This window comes from Caretta caretta, chromosome 4 (assembly GCF_965140235.1).
Source record: "Caretta caretta isolate rCarCar2 chromosome 4, rCarCar1.hap1, whole genome shotgun sequence".
NCBI lineage: Eukaryota > Metazoa > Chordata > Testudines > Cheloniidae > Caretta > Caretta caretta.
Window position 1 is genome coordinate 50,886,071 of NC_134209.1, and position 17,447 is coordinate 50,903,517.

General features: G+C 40.5%; 1 pseudogene; it reads right to left on the reverse strand.

Annotated features, from left to right (window-relative positions):
* Positions 1–9,801: 9,801 nt before the first annotated feature.
* LOC125635466 (large ribosomal subunit protein eL37 pseudogene) lies at positions 9,802–15,420 on the reverse strand (annotated as a pseudogene).
* Between the last annotated feature and the right edge of the window lie 2,027 nt (positions 15,421–17,447).

Here is a 17,447-nt window from a genome sequence, read left to right on the forward strand (position 1 = left end):
AAGACACCAAAGGACAGCAGGATGCCTGGTCATTTTTTTATGGTTTACCAGACAACAAATGCCAGAACATAAATTTCAAAGGCTGAGGTACCTTTTCAAAGTATGGGAATATGAGAATCTTGAAACAATAAATTGAGGCAGCAGGAAGTTTATATTCATCAGACTATACCACATGGCTTTACAGGTTTCCCATCCTCCCCCTTAGTTTGCTGATTTCACTATACAATGTGCAGTTCGTATATAGGGTTTTTCATTCTGACCAGTATGCCATTATGGGTATGTCTACACTGCAGCTAGGAGCGTGCCTCCCAGCCTAGGTAGACAGACTTGTGCTACCTGAAGCATGCTAAAAATAGCAGCGTGGATGTTGTGGCTCCAGTGGAGACATGGGCTAGCCACCTGATCTAAGAGATGAGTAGGCTTGAGAGCCCAAGCCACAACATCCACACTGCTATTTTTAGCACTCTAGCTGGAGCCAAGCTAGTTTGAGTCCTTCTACCTGGATTGGGAGGCTCACCCCCAGCTGTAGTGTAGACATACCTTATGTGAGCAACAATATAATTTATCTAGCCATAATATTATAACAAAAGAGTATTCGAAGGAATGAGGTTAGGTCTGTGTGATGGGCTGGATTAGGCCCAAAGGCTCCCGGCTGGAAGCCTCAGGGTTCTACCACACCCATCCCAGGAAAGGAACAGTGGAGAGGTCCTCCAAGTGGCTTAGAGTGGTTGCGAGGAAGCACCAATCAGAGGGGCTTCTGGAATGGCCAATTAGTGGCCAGGAGGGCCATATAAATGGAGCTGCAGAACAGAGCAGCAGTCAGTTGCTGTTTGGAGCTGGAGAAGAAAGGACTCATAGACTTTAAGGTCAGAAGGGATCATTATGATCGTCTAGTCTGACCTCCTGCACAATGCAGGCCACAGAATCTCATCCACCCACTCCTGTAACAAACCCCTGACCTATGCCTGAGCTACTGAAGTCCTTAACTCATGGTTTAAAGACTTCAAGGTGCAGAGAATCCTCCAGCAAGTGACCTGTGCCCCACGCTGCAGAGGAAGGCTAACAACCCCCAGGGCCTCTGCCAATCTGCCCTAGAGGAAAATTCCTTTCCAACCCCAAATATGGCCATCAGCTAAACCCTGAGTATATGGGCAAGACTCACCAACCAGACACCCAGGAAAGAATTCTCTGTAGTAACTCAGATCCCACCCCATCTAACATCCCATCAAAGGCATTGGGCATATCTACCACTAATAGTTGAAGATCAATAAATTGCCAAAATTATGCTATCCAATCATACCATCCCCTCCATAAACTTATCAAGCTTAGTCTTGAACCAGATACATCTTTTGCTTCCACTGCTCCCCTTAGAATGCTATTCCAGAACTTCACTCCTCTGATGGTTAGAAAACTTCATCTAATTTCAAGTCTAAACTTCCTGGTGACCAGTTTATATCCATTTGTTCTTGTGTCCACATTCATACTGAGCTTAAATAATTCCTCTCCCTCCCTGGTATTTATCCCTCTGATATATTTATAGAGAGCAATCATATCTCCCCTCAGCCTTCTTTTGGTTAGGCTAAACAAGCCAAGCTCTTTGAGTTTCCTTTCATAAGACAGGTTTTGCATTTCTCGGATCATCCTAGTAGCCCTTCTCTGTACCTGTTCCAGTTTGAATTCATCCTTCTTAAACATGGGAGACCAGAACTGCACACAATATTCCAGATGAGGTCTCACCAGTGCCTTGTATAACGGTACTAACACCTCCTTATCTCTACTGGAAATACCTTGCCTGATGCATCCCAAGACCGCATTAGCTTTTATCATGGCCATATCACCTTGGCAGCTCATAGTCATCCTGTGATCAGCCAATACTCCGAGGTCCTTCTCCTCCCCAGTTTATAACAAAAATTCTTGTTATTAATCCCTAAATGCATGACCTTGCACTTTTCACTATTAAATTTCATTCTATTACTATTACTCCAATTTACAAGGTCATCCAGATCCTCCTGTATGATATCCCATTCCCTCTCTGTATTGGCAATACCTCCCAGCTTCGTGTCATCTGCAAACTTTATTAGCACATTCCCGCTTTTTGTGCCAAGGTCAGTAATAAAAAAGATTAAATAAGATTGGTCCCAAAACCAATCCCTGAGGATTACTCCACTAGTAACCTCCTTCCAGCCTGACAGTTCACCTTTCAGTATGACCCGTTGTAGTCTCCCCTTTAACCAGTTCTTTATCCACCTTTCAATTTTCATGTTGATCCCCATCTCTTCTAATTTAGCTAATAATTCCCCATGTGGAACCATATCAAGTGCCTTTCTGAAATCGAGGTAAATTAGATCCACTGCATTTCCTTTGTCTAAAAAATCTGCTACCTTCTCAAAGAAGGAGATCAGGTTGGTTTGGCACGATCTACCTTTTGTAAAACTATGTTGTATTTTGTCCCAATTACCATTGACCTCAATGTCCTTAACTACTTTCTTCTTCAAAATTTTTTCCAAGACCCTGCATACTATATTCTACTACATGCCTGACTGGAAGACCAACAGGACCAAAGACAGTGTGCCAGCAGGAACTGGGGGAGCAAGAGGCTCCTGGCTGGCTGCTAGGACTGCGTCAAAGACTGTTTGCTAGCAGGGACTGGGGGAACATTGAGGGAGCTCCTGGCAGGCTGTGGGGACTGAGTAAAGCCTGAGCTTGGGGAGGGCCCTAGGAAGATAGGGTCTCCAGGGAGGAAGCCTTGGAGATATGGCCCCATACCAGGGCCAGGACTACTTGCTGAAAGAATGCAGACACACCTAAGCAGAAGAGGCGCTCATGAGAGGTAGGTGCTGACCTTGTTACCACGTTGTCCTAAAAACCCCAACAAACTTTAATGCAGCCAGAACCCAAATGCAGCAGCACGGTGTTACACATGCAGAAGTTCTATATTAGTCAAAATATTTTTTCTCTGAAATAACAATAGGCCCTCTTCAAATGGCTCTAGTCATTAGCGGGCAAAGTCATTGTCACCTGGTGGTGGTTGTTCTACGGCTGATGTGAAATGAGCTGGCCATCTGGAGGTTCAGTCTAGTTCCCAGTGGACACAAATCCATATTATAAAAGTCATAATCACACATTAATAAATATCCCTGTTGGCAATTTCAATAGAGAGATGGAATGGAGCAAAGTATAAGCTGCTCTCTCAGTACTAGCTCCACATCAGGCAGAGGCACATCGGCAGGGCACAGCCCCATGAAGAAGCTTACATTGCTGTTGCTTATATTACACTTGTGTTGTGGATAAGCAGATGGCTTCAGTTTCCAGTCCTATCAGTCTGGCTTTTCAAGAGGAATAAATTCATGACCTCACATTTATGGGGGAAAGTGCTAGCTGGGGAACTGTGACTTTTCCTCATCCTTTCTTCATTCAGGTCTGGCTCTGTCATCAGCCATTAAGGATGCTCTGAAATAATGTCAGTCATCCTGCTATCTAACGCTTATTTGCTAACGCAAATTAAAACAATAAGATGATTTAATATTTGCAGCTAAATGCACTTACAGAACATACTTTTACTTCAGCAGACTGAGAGTAGGGTGTTATTTATAGAGTCTCCGCTGGACTGCATTAGAGTTGCTCCTTTGCCTTCTTTAAGTTTCAGGCAGAATAATTCCTGGAGTTCTAGTCCTTTTTAAATCATGAATACAGTTTTTTATAAGAGGAGAGATGTATCCTCCCTGCACGCTTTTAATGCTATTAGCAAAAATGCTTTCAACAGAATGTATTTTCCTAAGACATTTTAGCATCAGAAATTACAGCCCTGATGTGACAACATTTTGGCCCAGTGACCTTCATGAAGGTAATATCCAGCTATTTTAAGGAATTACAGAAGCAACATGTTCTACTCTAAAAATCTGCTTGAGATCTTGATCCCTTGCATCACTACTGATCTCCAGGTACCCCTTGTCACAGAATCACAGGATCGGTGCTATGGCTTCAGATTTGGAACAGTCTCTAGGAGGAACCCCTTCAGTGTGCCAGACCCCCTAGGGGTCTCCTTCTTCCTCCAGGGTAAGCCACATGGCTTCATTGCCTCCTTAGACTGGACCTCCTGGCCTGAAGCACTCTTGCTTCACATCATAAGTTCTGTTCAACGAGTCCAACTGACTCAGGTCCCAGTAGAGACTTGTATACTTTTCGGGGATTAATGCACCTCGCCAAGCATTTGCAATGACACTTACACAGAGTTGTCAAAACAGTCTGGTTTATTTGTTAACTGGAACACAGCATAGGAAGTTTTTGGGGTAATCTAGAGAAATGAAGGTTAAAGCATAGTTCATTCTAGTTAGCCCAGAGCCCAGCCAAGCTATAGTGACCCCCTTGGTTCAAGCTCTGTCTGTCTGCCTCCATCTGACCTCCTTTGTCAGACTCCAGGAGAGAGCCACGGCTCCCAGTAACCAACTCTTATTCCCCACCTCATACCCATCCAGTCCTTTGATCTCGAGCTGTTGTTCAGCTTTCCTATGGTAAGGTGGGGAAATCCATATCCCTCTGGGTTGTTGGGTGCTAGGTGTCAATGTCCTTGCGATTGGATTTGCCATTTTATTCTCAGATGCTCCATTGATATGGGGAGTAAGGTGCTCTCCCAACAGCTAGAGTGGCTACAATAGAGAGTTTACAGGGGGCGCAGCTGTGTCGCTGTAAGATCTCTAGTGTAGCCAGAGCATAAGGGTGAAATCCTGCTTCCAATTAAAGCCAGTGGCAAAAGTCTCATTATCTGTAGTGGTGCCAAGATTTCACGTGAAGCAGCAATTTCCATTTATTTCCATGTGTGGTCACTAAATATTTATTACAGCTGTGCAGTAGCCAGGTTCCATCGAGGCTGATGAAGCACTTGCACAGTGTTACTTTTCTGTTTTCAGGCACTTATAACTTTCTGAAAACAATCGTCTTTGGACTGAAATTTCTTATGCTTGTGCTCAGCCAGACACATTCATTTTTTTTTTAATTTTATAAAATTCCATTTAATCATTTTTCAGACTGTTGGCAAATAGATATTTTTCATGTCTTTTAAAATTGTTCTGATGTTTTATTTGCATTTAAATAACTTTAAATATGGCAGCATTTTGTCAAATTTACCAGATTCTTCATATAAGAGTTGAGGAACTGGACCACGCATTGAAAAATAGAGGGAGATGGAAAGCATTTGTTCAGTTGTGAGTGAAACATCGCAAAATCTCTGTCTGATTAAACTGGGAATTGTGCAGAGATCATTGTGATTCTCTCATGTATGTCTGTGAGGCTGTTTCAACTCCTGAGCAGGATTTCAGAGAGGGACATTGGCAGACTACCCCTTGCTTCACGCTGCCAACCCCTACTGAGAAATACAAGCAAGAAGCAGGCCCAGAATAAGACTGAGAGCTTGTAACAGGTCAAGAGGCAGAATGACAAGAGTCAAAAATTCCCCAGAGACTCAGGCTTGAACACACAAGTCACATTCTTGAGAGAGGGTTTTATTGCAAGGGTCTGAGTTTATTCAAATTGGCACCAATTTTGCAAAAATCTCTAATCGCATTGTGTCCATGCAGCTTTATAGACAAAGAACTTTTAAAAAATACAGTTCAAGTTTCCTTGTTTCTCCAGTGTTCCTCTGGTCTAGTTTCCAATCAGCCCAGCACTCTGTCACTTCTTCCCTCTGAAAGTAGTGGACTTATTGAAGTGACATGCCTTGGCTTACCTGCCCTTAATTATTTTCTGGCTAGTAGTGTCTCCCTGAGCTATTTCTGAATTTTGGCTGGGGATTAACCCCAAAATGGAGATTTAAATAAGCCTTCTCCTAGGGACAGCACTGGGGTGGGGAATGGCAGGGCTTTAGGAATCCTTTCCAGAGAATACCAAAAGACCTGATTCCACCATGGCAGGGGCAACCATGTGCTACTGGAAGAGTATGAGAACTTGGGGACAGAATGTTCCTGTGACATGCTTAGACATCAGTCAGGTATAGAAGCCTAGATAAAATGGTCCTGATGCCTCATTAGAAACATATATTTTTTACACACTAATGGTCCTGTGATGTGCTCAGACATCACAGTGAGGTATAGAAGTCTAGATAGATACATTCTCAGACAATATTGCAAGGTATTAACACAGTAAGAGCAAAGAGAAAATCGGCAAGTACAGGTAAGGATCACAAAGTCCTCACATTAGACACTTAAATCTGTCTTGTGTATGACCAATTATCAAGTAGGGAGAAATAATCCTGTTAGTACAGAGAGAACTTGGTCAAATGTTCTGAACTTCTAATTACTGAGCCCTTTTCAGTGTAATTGATAAAGGGCAGTCAAATGTTCAGATAATTGTTATAAGAGCACCTTCTAGAGTTATAGATTTTTTCCATTGCAAGTGCTTCCCAAATTCCTAAAAGTTATAATCTATTGACAGTGTGATGTACTTGTGCCACTTTGCCACAATAGTAATTCTAGCAGCCTAAGCAAATCATCGTTTCAGTTCAGAGGAAAGAAAGAAAGTGTATTTTGAAAACTTACTGCTCACAACCCATGCTTGCTAAGAGAGGAATAGAAAATTATTTTTTCTGATCTTTTCCACCCTCACCTACCTTTAAAGAAACTTTTGTTAAAGGAGATTTGAAGGGAAATCTCTGTGGGACAACTTTTTTAAAAAATTACATTTTAGAATTGAATTTGCACAACTGGAAAAAAAGAGGAGGCCAACACCATCTGTCAAATTTGCTGATATTAAGTGCACCTGCTGGAGTCCCTTATCCCTTTTTAGAAAAGGAAAAAGGTATACTAAATACATTGGTAGCAAGCCTGCTTATTACATGAGCACCCAATCACTTCCTATAAGGCATCTGAGATCCATAGTACAAAGCCAGACAGCAGGAATATCAAAATTGATCTTCCCTGGTTTTGCTGGAATAATTCTTAGCGGTCTCAAATGTGTATTATGAGCTTTCTCACACCTTACTTGAAGGAATGGGGGAGTTGAATGTTCAGCAAAGAAATCCTTTCTCCCAAGAGTTTATTAGGCATTTTGGTGTAAAGGGTGTTAACAAAAAACAAAAATCAAAGAGCAAGAGCCTCACATCATGTAAATTGGTATATATATACTGACCTCAATGCAGGTACATTTAATGCAGTAATTTAAACCTGCTGAAGACCTAGCCTGAACAACTTTAAGCAGTCTGATTAAAAATCCTTTTTTCTCTCTGTTACTTAACTTCAGCTTCTTGTTTCTTGTGATGTCTTAATCCCATTAGTTTTTCAGGTTTCAGAGTAGCAGCCATGTTAGTCTGTATTTGCAAAAAGAAAAGGAGTACTTGTGGCACCTTACAGACTAACCAATTTATTTGAGCATAAGCTTTCGTGAGCTACAGCTCACTTCAGTGGATGCATAAAGTGGAAAATAGAGTGAGGATATTTATATACACACAGACCATGAAAAAATGGGTGTTTATCATACACATTGTAAGGAGAGTAATCACTTAAGATGAGCTATTACCAGAAGGAGAGTGGGGTGGGGGGAGAGAAAACCTTTTGAAGTGATAATCAAGGTTGCTCATTTCCAGCACAATTCCAGGAGTTAACAAGAACATCTGAGGAATAGTGGTGGAGGTGGGGGGGAAGGGGAAGGAATAAGCAAGGGGAAATAGTTTTACTTTGTATAGTAAGTCAACCACTCCCAGTCTCTATTCAAGCCTAAGTTAATTGTCATTAGATTTCTTGAGTATACAAAACCTGAATTTACAGTGTAAAAAGTAAACAGAAAGTTAAAAGAAAATACCAAAAAGCTTTTCAGTCCTCTGTTATTAAATAACAAGGAAGCAAACACCAGAATAATTTCAATTTTTTATCCTTGCAAGTCACCTGTAAGGAAATATTTTTACGTTCTCCCACTTTTCTGTTTTCAGAAATGAGATTCCAAAAACGAAAAGCATGACCAGCAGAAAAACATTTATCGTTTTAGATTTTATATAAAATGCATACTTTTTTCTTTTTACATTTCTTTTATTGGAAATGCAGCGTACAAGGGAATACAAGACAGAAATAACATCCAAGAACATACAGCATAGGAAAAGCATCTGGAAAAACTAGATAACAGATGCAAGTTGTGTTTGAGTGTGTGATCAATTATAGGATTGCTGTGTAGGCTATACTATAGTGATGTATTGACAGTCTTATCAATAGGTCAACAGTCATGTTTCATAGATGAATAGTACAAGTAAAAGAACATATTTTCAACTATTTTCTTGCTAATATTGCTAATACATTTATTGAAACTGTTGGCTTGTCCAGCAATATAATACAGTCTCAAAGGATTTAACTAATGACAATACCTTGAAAGTGAAATATCATTTAACCACAGTTTTCTGATGTATTTTGTAAGAAAAAAGAAAGAAAAGAATCCCTTCAACTCCATGAAAGGATGAGTTCAACAAAAAAGACACTCACTTTTTGTTAAAATTAAAAGAAATTTTTTTCAAATGAATCCATAAAACAATGCTTAGCCCAAAGCTATAGTAAAGAAAATAAATGACATAACCCCTCTGACTACTGCTGCTCCTCTGAACAATTACCCCAGGCAGGAAATCTTTAGATAAAAACCTCTAATGATGCTGGTCTCCTATCTAATCTCCTTCCCAAAAGCATCATAGTTAATGATTGCAAATTCTTTCCTTTTGTATCATAATCAAATTCACTTACTTACATGGAGTGCAGTAAAAATAATGAATATTTCGCTTCACTATCTCTAATGTCACATTAAAACTGATGATTGACTGTATTTACAAAGGTGAAAAAATAGCAGGGCTTTGATATATTTTTAATTCAACATGTAATAACCTAGGGATAGATTTAAAAAAAAATGTGTTAAGGCAGGAGTCAACCCTCCAGATCACATAGAACATGTGTCCTTCTCTACAACTTGTCACTGCATGAAGGAACCTGTTAATGAACCCACAAGAGGCAGCCAGAAAATCTAGGTAAACTGGATATACAGCAAAAAGGTAATACAACAGGCCAATGTAGCTATGGACATCTAGGTGAATGACAGAATAATGCAAGGATTCGTATCAGATACAACACACTAACAACTCAGATACATGATTCATAAAATGCTAATAATCAACCTTGCTAGATTTAGCCATGAACACCCAGAAATCATGTTTTATTAGACAAACAAAAAAAGACTGACTAAAGAATGTGCTTTTTGATGTGCAATGCTAGTGTAGTTGTGTTATATAGTTATGCAGTCAGGGCAGTTAAACTTCCAGATACTAGTAGCTAAAAGCAATGTCTTGCTTGGAAGCACTGATGTATGTTCTGGTTTACCTTCTAGTACTGTTAAAAATAGTAAAAATTGTCATCAACAGCAGTTACTGTGCCATAAAATAAGTTGTTAGTGATAAAAATGTATAACTGCATGCAGCACCACTTAAACCTAACCAGGAAAGAGTCACAGGATAAATATGTAAGTAGGAGATTCACATTAATAAATCATGAGAGAAACAAGTAGGTGACGTAATATCTTTTATTGGACCGACTTCTGTCGATGAGAGGTACAAGCTTTCGAACTACACACACTCTTCTTCAGGTCTGGGAGAAGAAATCAGTGTCCGAGCTAAATACAAGTTGGGACAGATTATTAAGCATAAGAGGTAATGGTGTAGGAGGCCACTTAAAATGGTGTAGGCAATAAGGGTTAGATTGTTATGTAAAAGGAATTTGAAGTGGGCAGTTAAGGGTTTGGTTTTTGTTCTGTTTTTTTCCGGATTAGACCATTTATTGTAACAAACAGATGCATCCTTAAGATGAGCTGGATGCTGCAATGGCAGCTCTCTTGGGCTTAGGTTTTGTTCGTTCACGGAATCCATTCCTGAATCGACGGTAGACATTTTTCGGGTGCCTCATACGATCAGTACCAGTGGTGTTGCATCTTTTAGCCTTGGCAGTCCATTTATACTTTCTCTTGCACTTAGCAGGGTACCCACATTTCCCACAGGTGGATTTCTGGAGATAGTATGCCTTGGATCTGCAGCGACTGCACAAAGTGTGGGTTTTACTGTGGTGCTTACCGAATGATACCCTTAGTCATCTTCCTCCGGCCGTCCTGGGGGTAGGATGCAGAGAGTCACCTGCATTATGGGTTTTATGGTAAGGAGCCATGTAACCCCCCCACACTAGAACTAACTAAATGCCTGGTAAAGGAGAGTATGGGTGATCGGTGCATAGTGCCGCTCCCTTGTGCTACAGTTTAATAAAAGTTGCAGCCTTCCACTTAATTCCATGCATGTGTCTGTCCTCATTTCACTGCTGTCTACATCAAGGTGCCCCTTGCTATTAGGGGATGTCTGTACTAGCTTTTTTGCAAATATTTTGTTACCATTACATCAGCAAAGAAGCTACTGTTGAGTGTTCCACACCACTGCTGACATTTTTACCATCAGGTTATCTGACCCTACTTTGTTCGCATAGTGATTAAAACACTGGTGGCTGCCTGTACCTTGCCTACACTAATGGTCCTGCTGTTGCTACCCTTGATGGAGCTGAGCCAGTGGCAGCAACTGGGGGAGAGTTTTGGCAAAACAATTCTACCATAGACAAAGCCTGAGCTAGCGTTGCTTTTACAGGAGCAGCACCCAAAAATATGAAAAGCATAAGGTTAATATATAATGTAATAAAGACCGATAAATATTGGGGTACTGTGATGTTGCACTGTGTATGTTTTATAAAAATATGCTTATCAGTGTGAATATGACGTAACTGGAATATGCTTTATGCAAAAGGTTTCTTGTAAGGTATCATAACAAAGGTTATAAACTACTGAATATATTCCTCCTATTTGTATGCATGTATCATTCTTGTATCTGAAACTAGAAATATGAAGTATATCTCTGAGGTCCTATTGTAATTATACAAAGTGTGGGCCATTAATAGTGGTTTATAATCTTGATGGCTCCCATTGACTGTAAATGGTTTATTTACCTGCAAGCCTTCCTGTGTATGTGTGGGCTAACCCAGGAAGAATGGAGACTAGGGGTCTTACAGTGACATGTGACCATGTCACATGATACTGGAAACCATCTTAATCATTGTACTTTTCCATTGATGAGGTGGGGTGGGGACAAACACAGACAAAAGATACCCACCTTGTGCCAAAGCTATAAAAGGGGGGAGGAGCAGGACAAATGGGTCCAGTCATGAGAGAACCCCTGCTTACCACCTGAGATGTCTACTGGAACTAACAAGGACTGTACCGGGGAAAGGATTGGGCCCAGACTAAGAAGGAGTCTAGTCTGTGAAAGAAGCTTATTGAAACATCTCTGAGGCTGAGATATTACCTGTAATCAGTTTCTTAATGTATTAGGCTTTGACTTGTGTGTTTTTGCTTTATTTTGCTTGGTGACTTACTTTGTTCTGTCTGTTATTACTTGAAACCACTTTAATCCTACTTTTTATACTTAATAAAATCACTTTTGTTTATTAATAAACCCAGAGTAAGTGACTAATAGCTGGGGGAGCAAACAGCTGTGCATATCTCTCTATTAGTGTTATAGAGGGTGGACAATTTATGAATTTACCCTGTATAAGCTTTATACAGAATAAAACGGATTTATCTGGGGTTTGGATCCCATTGGGAACTGGGTGTCTGGATGCTGGAGACAGGTAGTCTGTAGCTTTGGGGGTGTGGTCCAGACCCTGGGTCTGTGTTGCAGCAGGCTAGCATGTCTGGCTCAACAAGACAGGGTTCTGGAAGTCCCAAGCTGGCAGGGAAAACAGGCTCAGCAGTAATTTCAGCACATCAGGTGACAGTCCCAACGGGATCTCTGTGACCGAACCCGTCACAGGTACATGACAGAAGCCCTTACTCATACCATCCATTAAGCTCAATGACTGAGTAAGGACTATTAGTATTCCTTGATATTCATGTCTTTTGACATTTCTATATGCAGGCAAAGAAGGCAAGTGCTTTTAATTCAGTAGATGTAGTGCACATTTATTGCTCTTTAAATAATTCCTTGCTGTTGTCCAATTCTTGTAAAAGTTATTATGGGATCAGTTCAGGGCTTAAAAGACATGTTTTAGCACATGGACATACAATATCTTTTAAGTGTGCCAAAGACTTCCACCTGCTAAGCTTAAAATACAAGTGCTGTAATTAAAGTGATAAATAAATAACTGCTTGATTTTTCACTTGCATACTGTATTACACCACTTTTTAAAATAAAAAAGCACCACAAATTTTACAGGAATGTTGTAGAGAGCTGTTGTTAATCCCTCCCCACACAACAGTAAAAATTGTGGTGCTTTTACTTTAACTTTAAAATAACTGGCTCTTCTTCCCCACTCAGGAAGCACTACTTCTTGAGTTGAAAAGAAAGGACTTGTTAATTAAGGTCATTTTTTCCCCTATGTGGTTTTCCTCTGTGACTAAAGTTTTGGTGACCTCTACCCTTAGTACGTTTCAATGACTGGGATGGGAAGTAGGCTGGTAGACTGCCAGGACAGCTGTCCTGGGCTTATGCTTGATGGGAGGGCTTGGTGATGTCCCTTCACTGGATCTGTGCAATAGTATGATCAGCCTCAGTGAACCCAGTATTGCATCTTCCAGTGCCTGCTGCAAAGGGGAGTCAGCAGTGGGCAAAGATCAAGGAGATGGGATAGAATCTCTGTGCAAGTCTGGCCATTGTATGAACTTGGATTTGGTATGAAGGTGGGGAGGGGTGGAAAAGGAGCAGCTGAGAGAAAAACAGACTGGAGAAAAACGATAATTGAAAGAAAAACCAAGGAGAAGAGCAGAGGCAGGAAGGTGGTAAAGGAAAACATGAGGTGGGGATCAGAATACCTTTTCTTGAAGAAAAAGATTGGTTGGTGGGACCAGGTGCCAGCTGGCTTCTGTGTCTTCTCCCATGCCCTGTGAATCAGGTCGTTGTATAGTTTATGTCCCACTCCCACTGTTTATGGATTCAGTTTATCATGGAGAGGTTTCTTCTGTTCCTGATTTTGTTCTGTTCCTAGAACTACTGGAGTTCTAGCACCTGGTGGAAAAGCACCACTAGTTCTAGCACCTGGTGGAAAAGCTTTACCAAAGATGAAGGTTTAGTAGCATGCTCGAAGGATGGAATCAGATAATAATAGTGCCTTGCTTTTCGATAGCACTTTTCATCAGCAGATCTTAAAGTGCTTCACAAAGCAGATCATCATCATTATCCTCATTTTACAGATAGGGACACTGAGGCACAGATCCCTGATTCTCTAGTCACATCTGCAATGGCTCCAGCCTTGTTGTAAGCTGCTCTAATATGTGTCAGGTTTCCCTTCTGCCCCTCACATCCCTGCAACAGTGAGAGGTGCTTGAATAGGAGGTGGTGACGTCAGCTTTATAAACACCGGGGAAATACAGGAATTTTCTGCTCCCTTTGCACCATGGCAAACAGGGAGTGGAGGGCAAACAGGGCAAAGCGAGTGTAGTCAGGCCACAGAATCTGGCCTGCAATCTCTAGTATAACTGGACCTCATCTGCTAATGGCTTTGAAGATCAGGACCAAGCGCTTGAACTGGTGGTGGGAGGAAACTGGGAGCCAATGGAGGGACCAGAGCACAGGCTTGATGTGATATTGTGGTCTAAACAGAGGACAACTTTATTTTGCATCAGTTGAGGCCTTTGCACTGTTTTCACATAATACAAGCAATAAGAACAAATTCCTTGACAATATCAGAACCGGATGGCACAATCACCTGATATGCAGATTGTTTGAGACTGTGCTCAGAGTACAGATCTAAAAAGCAATGAAATAACACTCCCAAGAATTCCCTCTCTGCTAGAAATCATGTTGGCTGATTTATGCCATGCTGTTTTTCTCATTTGGAATAGCTATTCAAGTTCCATCATCAGCAGATAGGTCCTGATCCAAACCCCACTGAAGTCAATGGAAAGAAATCCATTGATTTCAGGGGGAGCTTTGGCTCAGGCCCCTAATCAATAATCCGTACTGAATGAATCCACTGGAATACAGTCACGATTTTAGGATTAGTCCGGCTGAAAGCAACTCTAGTACCCGAATAATATGCTCGTCTTAGCTGTTGGTTGCAGCCATGTCAAGCTCTCTGCTCGCAGGGAGTGTTTCTTTGGACGGCAGTGACAAGGACAAATAGGTTCTGTATCTAATTCTGTCAGCTGATCCTTTCTGACAGGAAAGCATTACATGGCATTGAAGCACATGTTAACTTTTTAAATTGCCATTTAAAATACAACCGAAAATATTTTTTTTTTGCTCAGCAAAAGTGTCAGTGCTGGTATACGCAGTCTCACTCCTTTTTGGAAATACTTTTAACAGAAGGGGCTAACGGTCTAAAAGGGAAACATGTTTCTACTTAAAGGGGTACTCTCCTTGTAACGTCTTCCAAAGAAATCGCTATTCCTGCAGTTTGCATGCCACATCTTATCCCATAGTAGTCTATCCGGAAAGCTTGCTAAAAATCAGACAAAGACTCTTACATTTATTTGGGTATTTCAAAAATTTAGTTGTCGATCCCTTGACCATTTTCTAGCGCTTCTTTGACTCATGTCATGATAACTCTAAACGGGACTGCACTTGACTGAAAACTCCAGATATGTTTGGTGGCCTTGTAGAGGTGAATGTAGGTGGCTGCCCTTCCTTATCTATGTCACGGGGATGTTATGCTTAGTTTGTTAACAAAGTCAAATGTGTTGGATTAAACATGCCTTGGATTAAAGATGCCTATTGAAATGCAAGGTATTGTTACTAATACACATAGGTGAATGAAAATGTTTTGTGCATGTATATTATTATGATTTACAAATCCAAATATAGGATTTCTCCTCAGTCCTTCCATTAGACCTGATCCAAGTCCTTTGAAGTCAAATGGAGTCTTTCCAGGCTGTTAAACATTGTTTAAAGTTAAAGGGAATTTTGTGTAGTGAAGTTGGTGAGGCATTTCAGCGGGATCTAACAAAGTTAGGGGGATGGGTAACTTGATAGCAGATAAAATTCACTGTTGACAAAGGCACATTGGAAGGAATAATTTGTACTACTTATACACTTTATTCTTATATTATATTTACACATATATTGTTATTATTAGTAACAGTAGTAGTATTTACAAAGAAAGAAAGCAGGTTCAATTCTATCAAGGATGTCCACCAAGGAAAAATCAACAAGGCAACACACGCCAGCCTCTTCAACTCAACAGTACTGCCAGCAATGTTGTATAGCAGTGAAACATGGGCGCTGATGAAGACAAAGGAGCAACAACTGTCTGTCACGGAGAGAGCAATGGAAAGAAGAATTCTGGGAATCCGCGACTGAGTCCCCAGTGAATGATCTGACAGCAGAGTGGAGTGCAGGATGTCATTGTTGAGAGCAGACATAGTAAAATGCGATGGGCTGGGCATATCGTGAGGCTCACTGACAATCGATGGGCTGCAGGGGTCTGTTGCCGAGTGGTACCCAAAGGAACTGAAATGACCCCTCAGCCGACCTCCAAAGAGATGGGAAGATTTTATCATCAAAAGACATAGAGAAGGAAGGCCAGGATAAGAGAAGAATTGGAGGCGTGTTGTGATCGGCATAATCTATACGAGGGCTGAAGGACTAATCTATCAAGGTGATCAAATAGTATTTGTATTATCATAGTGCATAGAGTCCCAGGCACGGACAAGGACACAGTTGTGGTAGGTGCTGTACAAACATAGAACAAAAAGATGGTCCCTGTCTCAGAGAGCCTCCAATCTAACTATGAGAGAAGAGACAAGAGATGGATACAGACAGACAGGGGAGTACAAGGAAACAATGAGATATTATTGGTCAGCATGATAAGGAGTGGTCTCAGCATATCGAGGATTCTATCTATTGCTAGGTTGACTTATTCTTGGAGGTCAAAAATGCTGCTGAAGTGCAAGATTTTTGCTTTTTGAGATAGAACTGATGACACCAAAAACTTATGGTGGAAGGTGCCCCTCTGATCAACCCACATGGTCTCCCCATTTCACTTATCCTATTTGAACACTGCTGTTCTTTCAAAACACTACTTGTATTTTTCAGAAACAAAGATAAACATTTCCTGGAAATGCTCTTAGTGTGAGTTAATTTGCCAAGCGTCTCTGCTTTCTTCCTTAGTTATGGTTCTACTGAAGCTTTTTAGTAGGGCTGTCAAGCGATTAAAAAAAATAATCGCGATTAATTGAGTGATTAAAAAAAATCACAATTAATTGCACGATTAAAGAATAATAGAATGCAAGTTATTTAAATACTTTGGATGTTTTCTACATTTTCAAATATATTGATTTCAATTACCACACAGAATACAAAGTGTACAGCGCTCACTTTATATTATTTTTATTACAAATATTTTCACAGTAAAAAACAAAAGTAATAGTATTTTTCAATTCATCTAATACAAATAATGTTGTGCAATCTCTTTATCATGAAAGTTGAACTTACAAATGTAGAATTATGTAAAAAAAGCCCACCTGCACTCAAAAATAAAACTATGTAAAACTTTAGAGCCTACACGTCCACTCAGTCCTACTTCTTGGTCAGCCAATTGCTCAGACAAACTTTACATTTGCAGGAGATAATGCTGCCTGCTTCTTGTTTACGACACCTGAAAGTGACAACCGGTGTTCTCATGGCACTGTTGTAGCCGGTGTTGCAAGATATTTACATGCCAGATGAGGTAAACAGTCATATGTCCCTTCATTTTTCAACCACCATTCCAGAGAACATGTGTCCATGCCAATGACGGATTCTGCTTGATAATGATCCAAAACTGTCAGATTTTGGAAGTCACGTCAGATTTTTAAACCTTGGGTGGAGTGCTGTAGCTATCTTTAGAAATCTCACATTTGTATTTTTTTTGCGTTTTGTCAAATCTGCAGTGAAAGTGTTCTTAAAACCAACAACATGTGCTGGGTCATCATCTGAGACTGCTATAACATGAAATATATGGCAGAATGCAGGTAAAACAGAGCAGGAGACATATAATTCTCCACCAGAGAGTTCAGTCACAAATTTAATTAACATATTTTTTTAACAAGCATCAGCATGGAAGCATGTCCTCTGGAATGGTGGCCAAAGCTGGAAGGGGCATATGAATGTTTAGCATATCTGGCATGTAAATACCTTGTAATACGGGCTACAAAAGTGCTATGCAAATGCCTGTTCTCACTTTCAGGTGACATTGTAAATAAGAAGTGGGCAGCATTACGTCCCATAAATGTAAACAAACTTGTTTGTCTTAGCGATTGGCTGAACAAGAAGTAGGACTGAGTGGACTTGTAGGCTTTAAAGTTTTACATTGTTTTGGTTTTTTGAGTGCAGTTATGTAACAAAAAAATCTACATTTGTAAGTTGCACTTTCACAATAAAGAGATTGCACTACAGTACTTGTATGAAGTGAATTGAAAAATACTATTCCTTT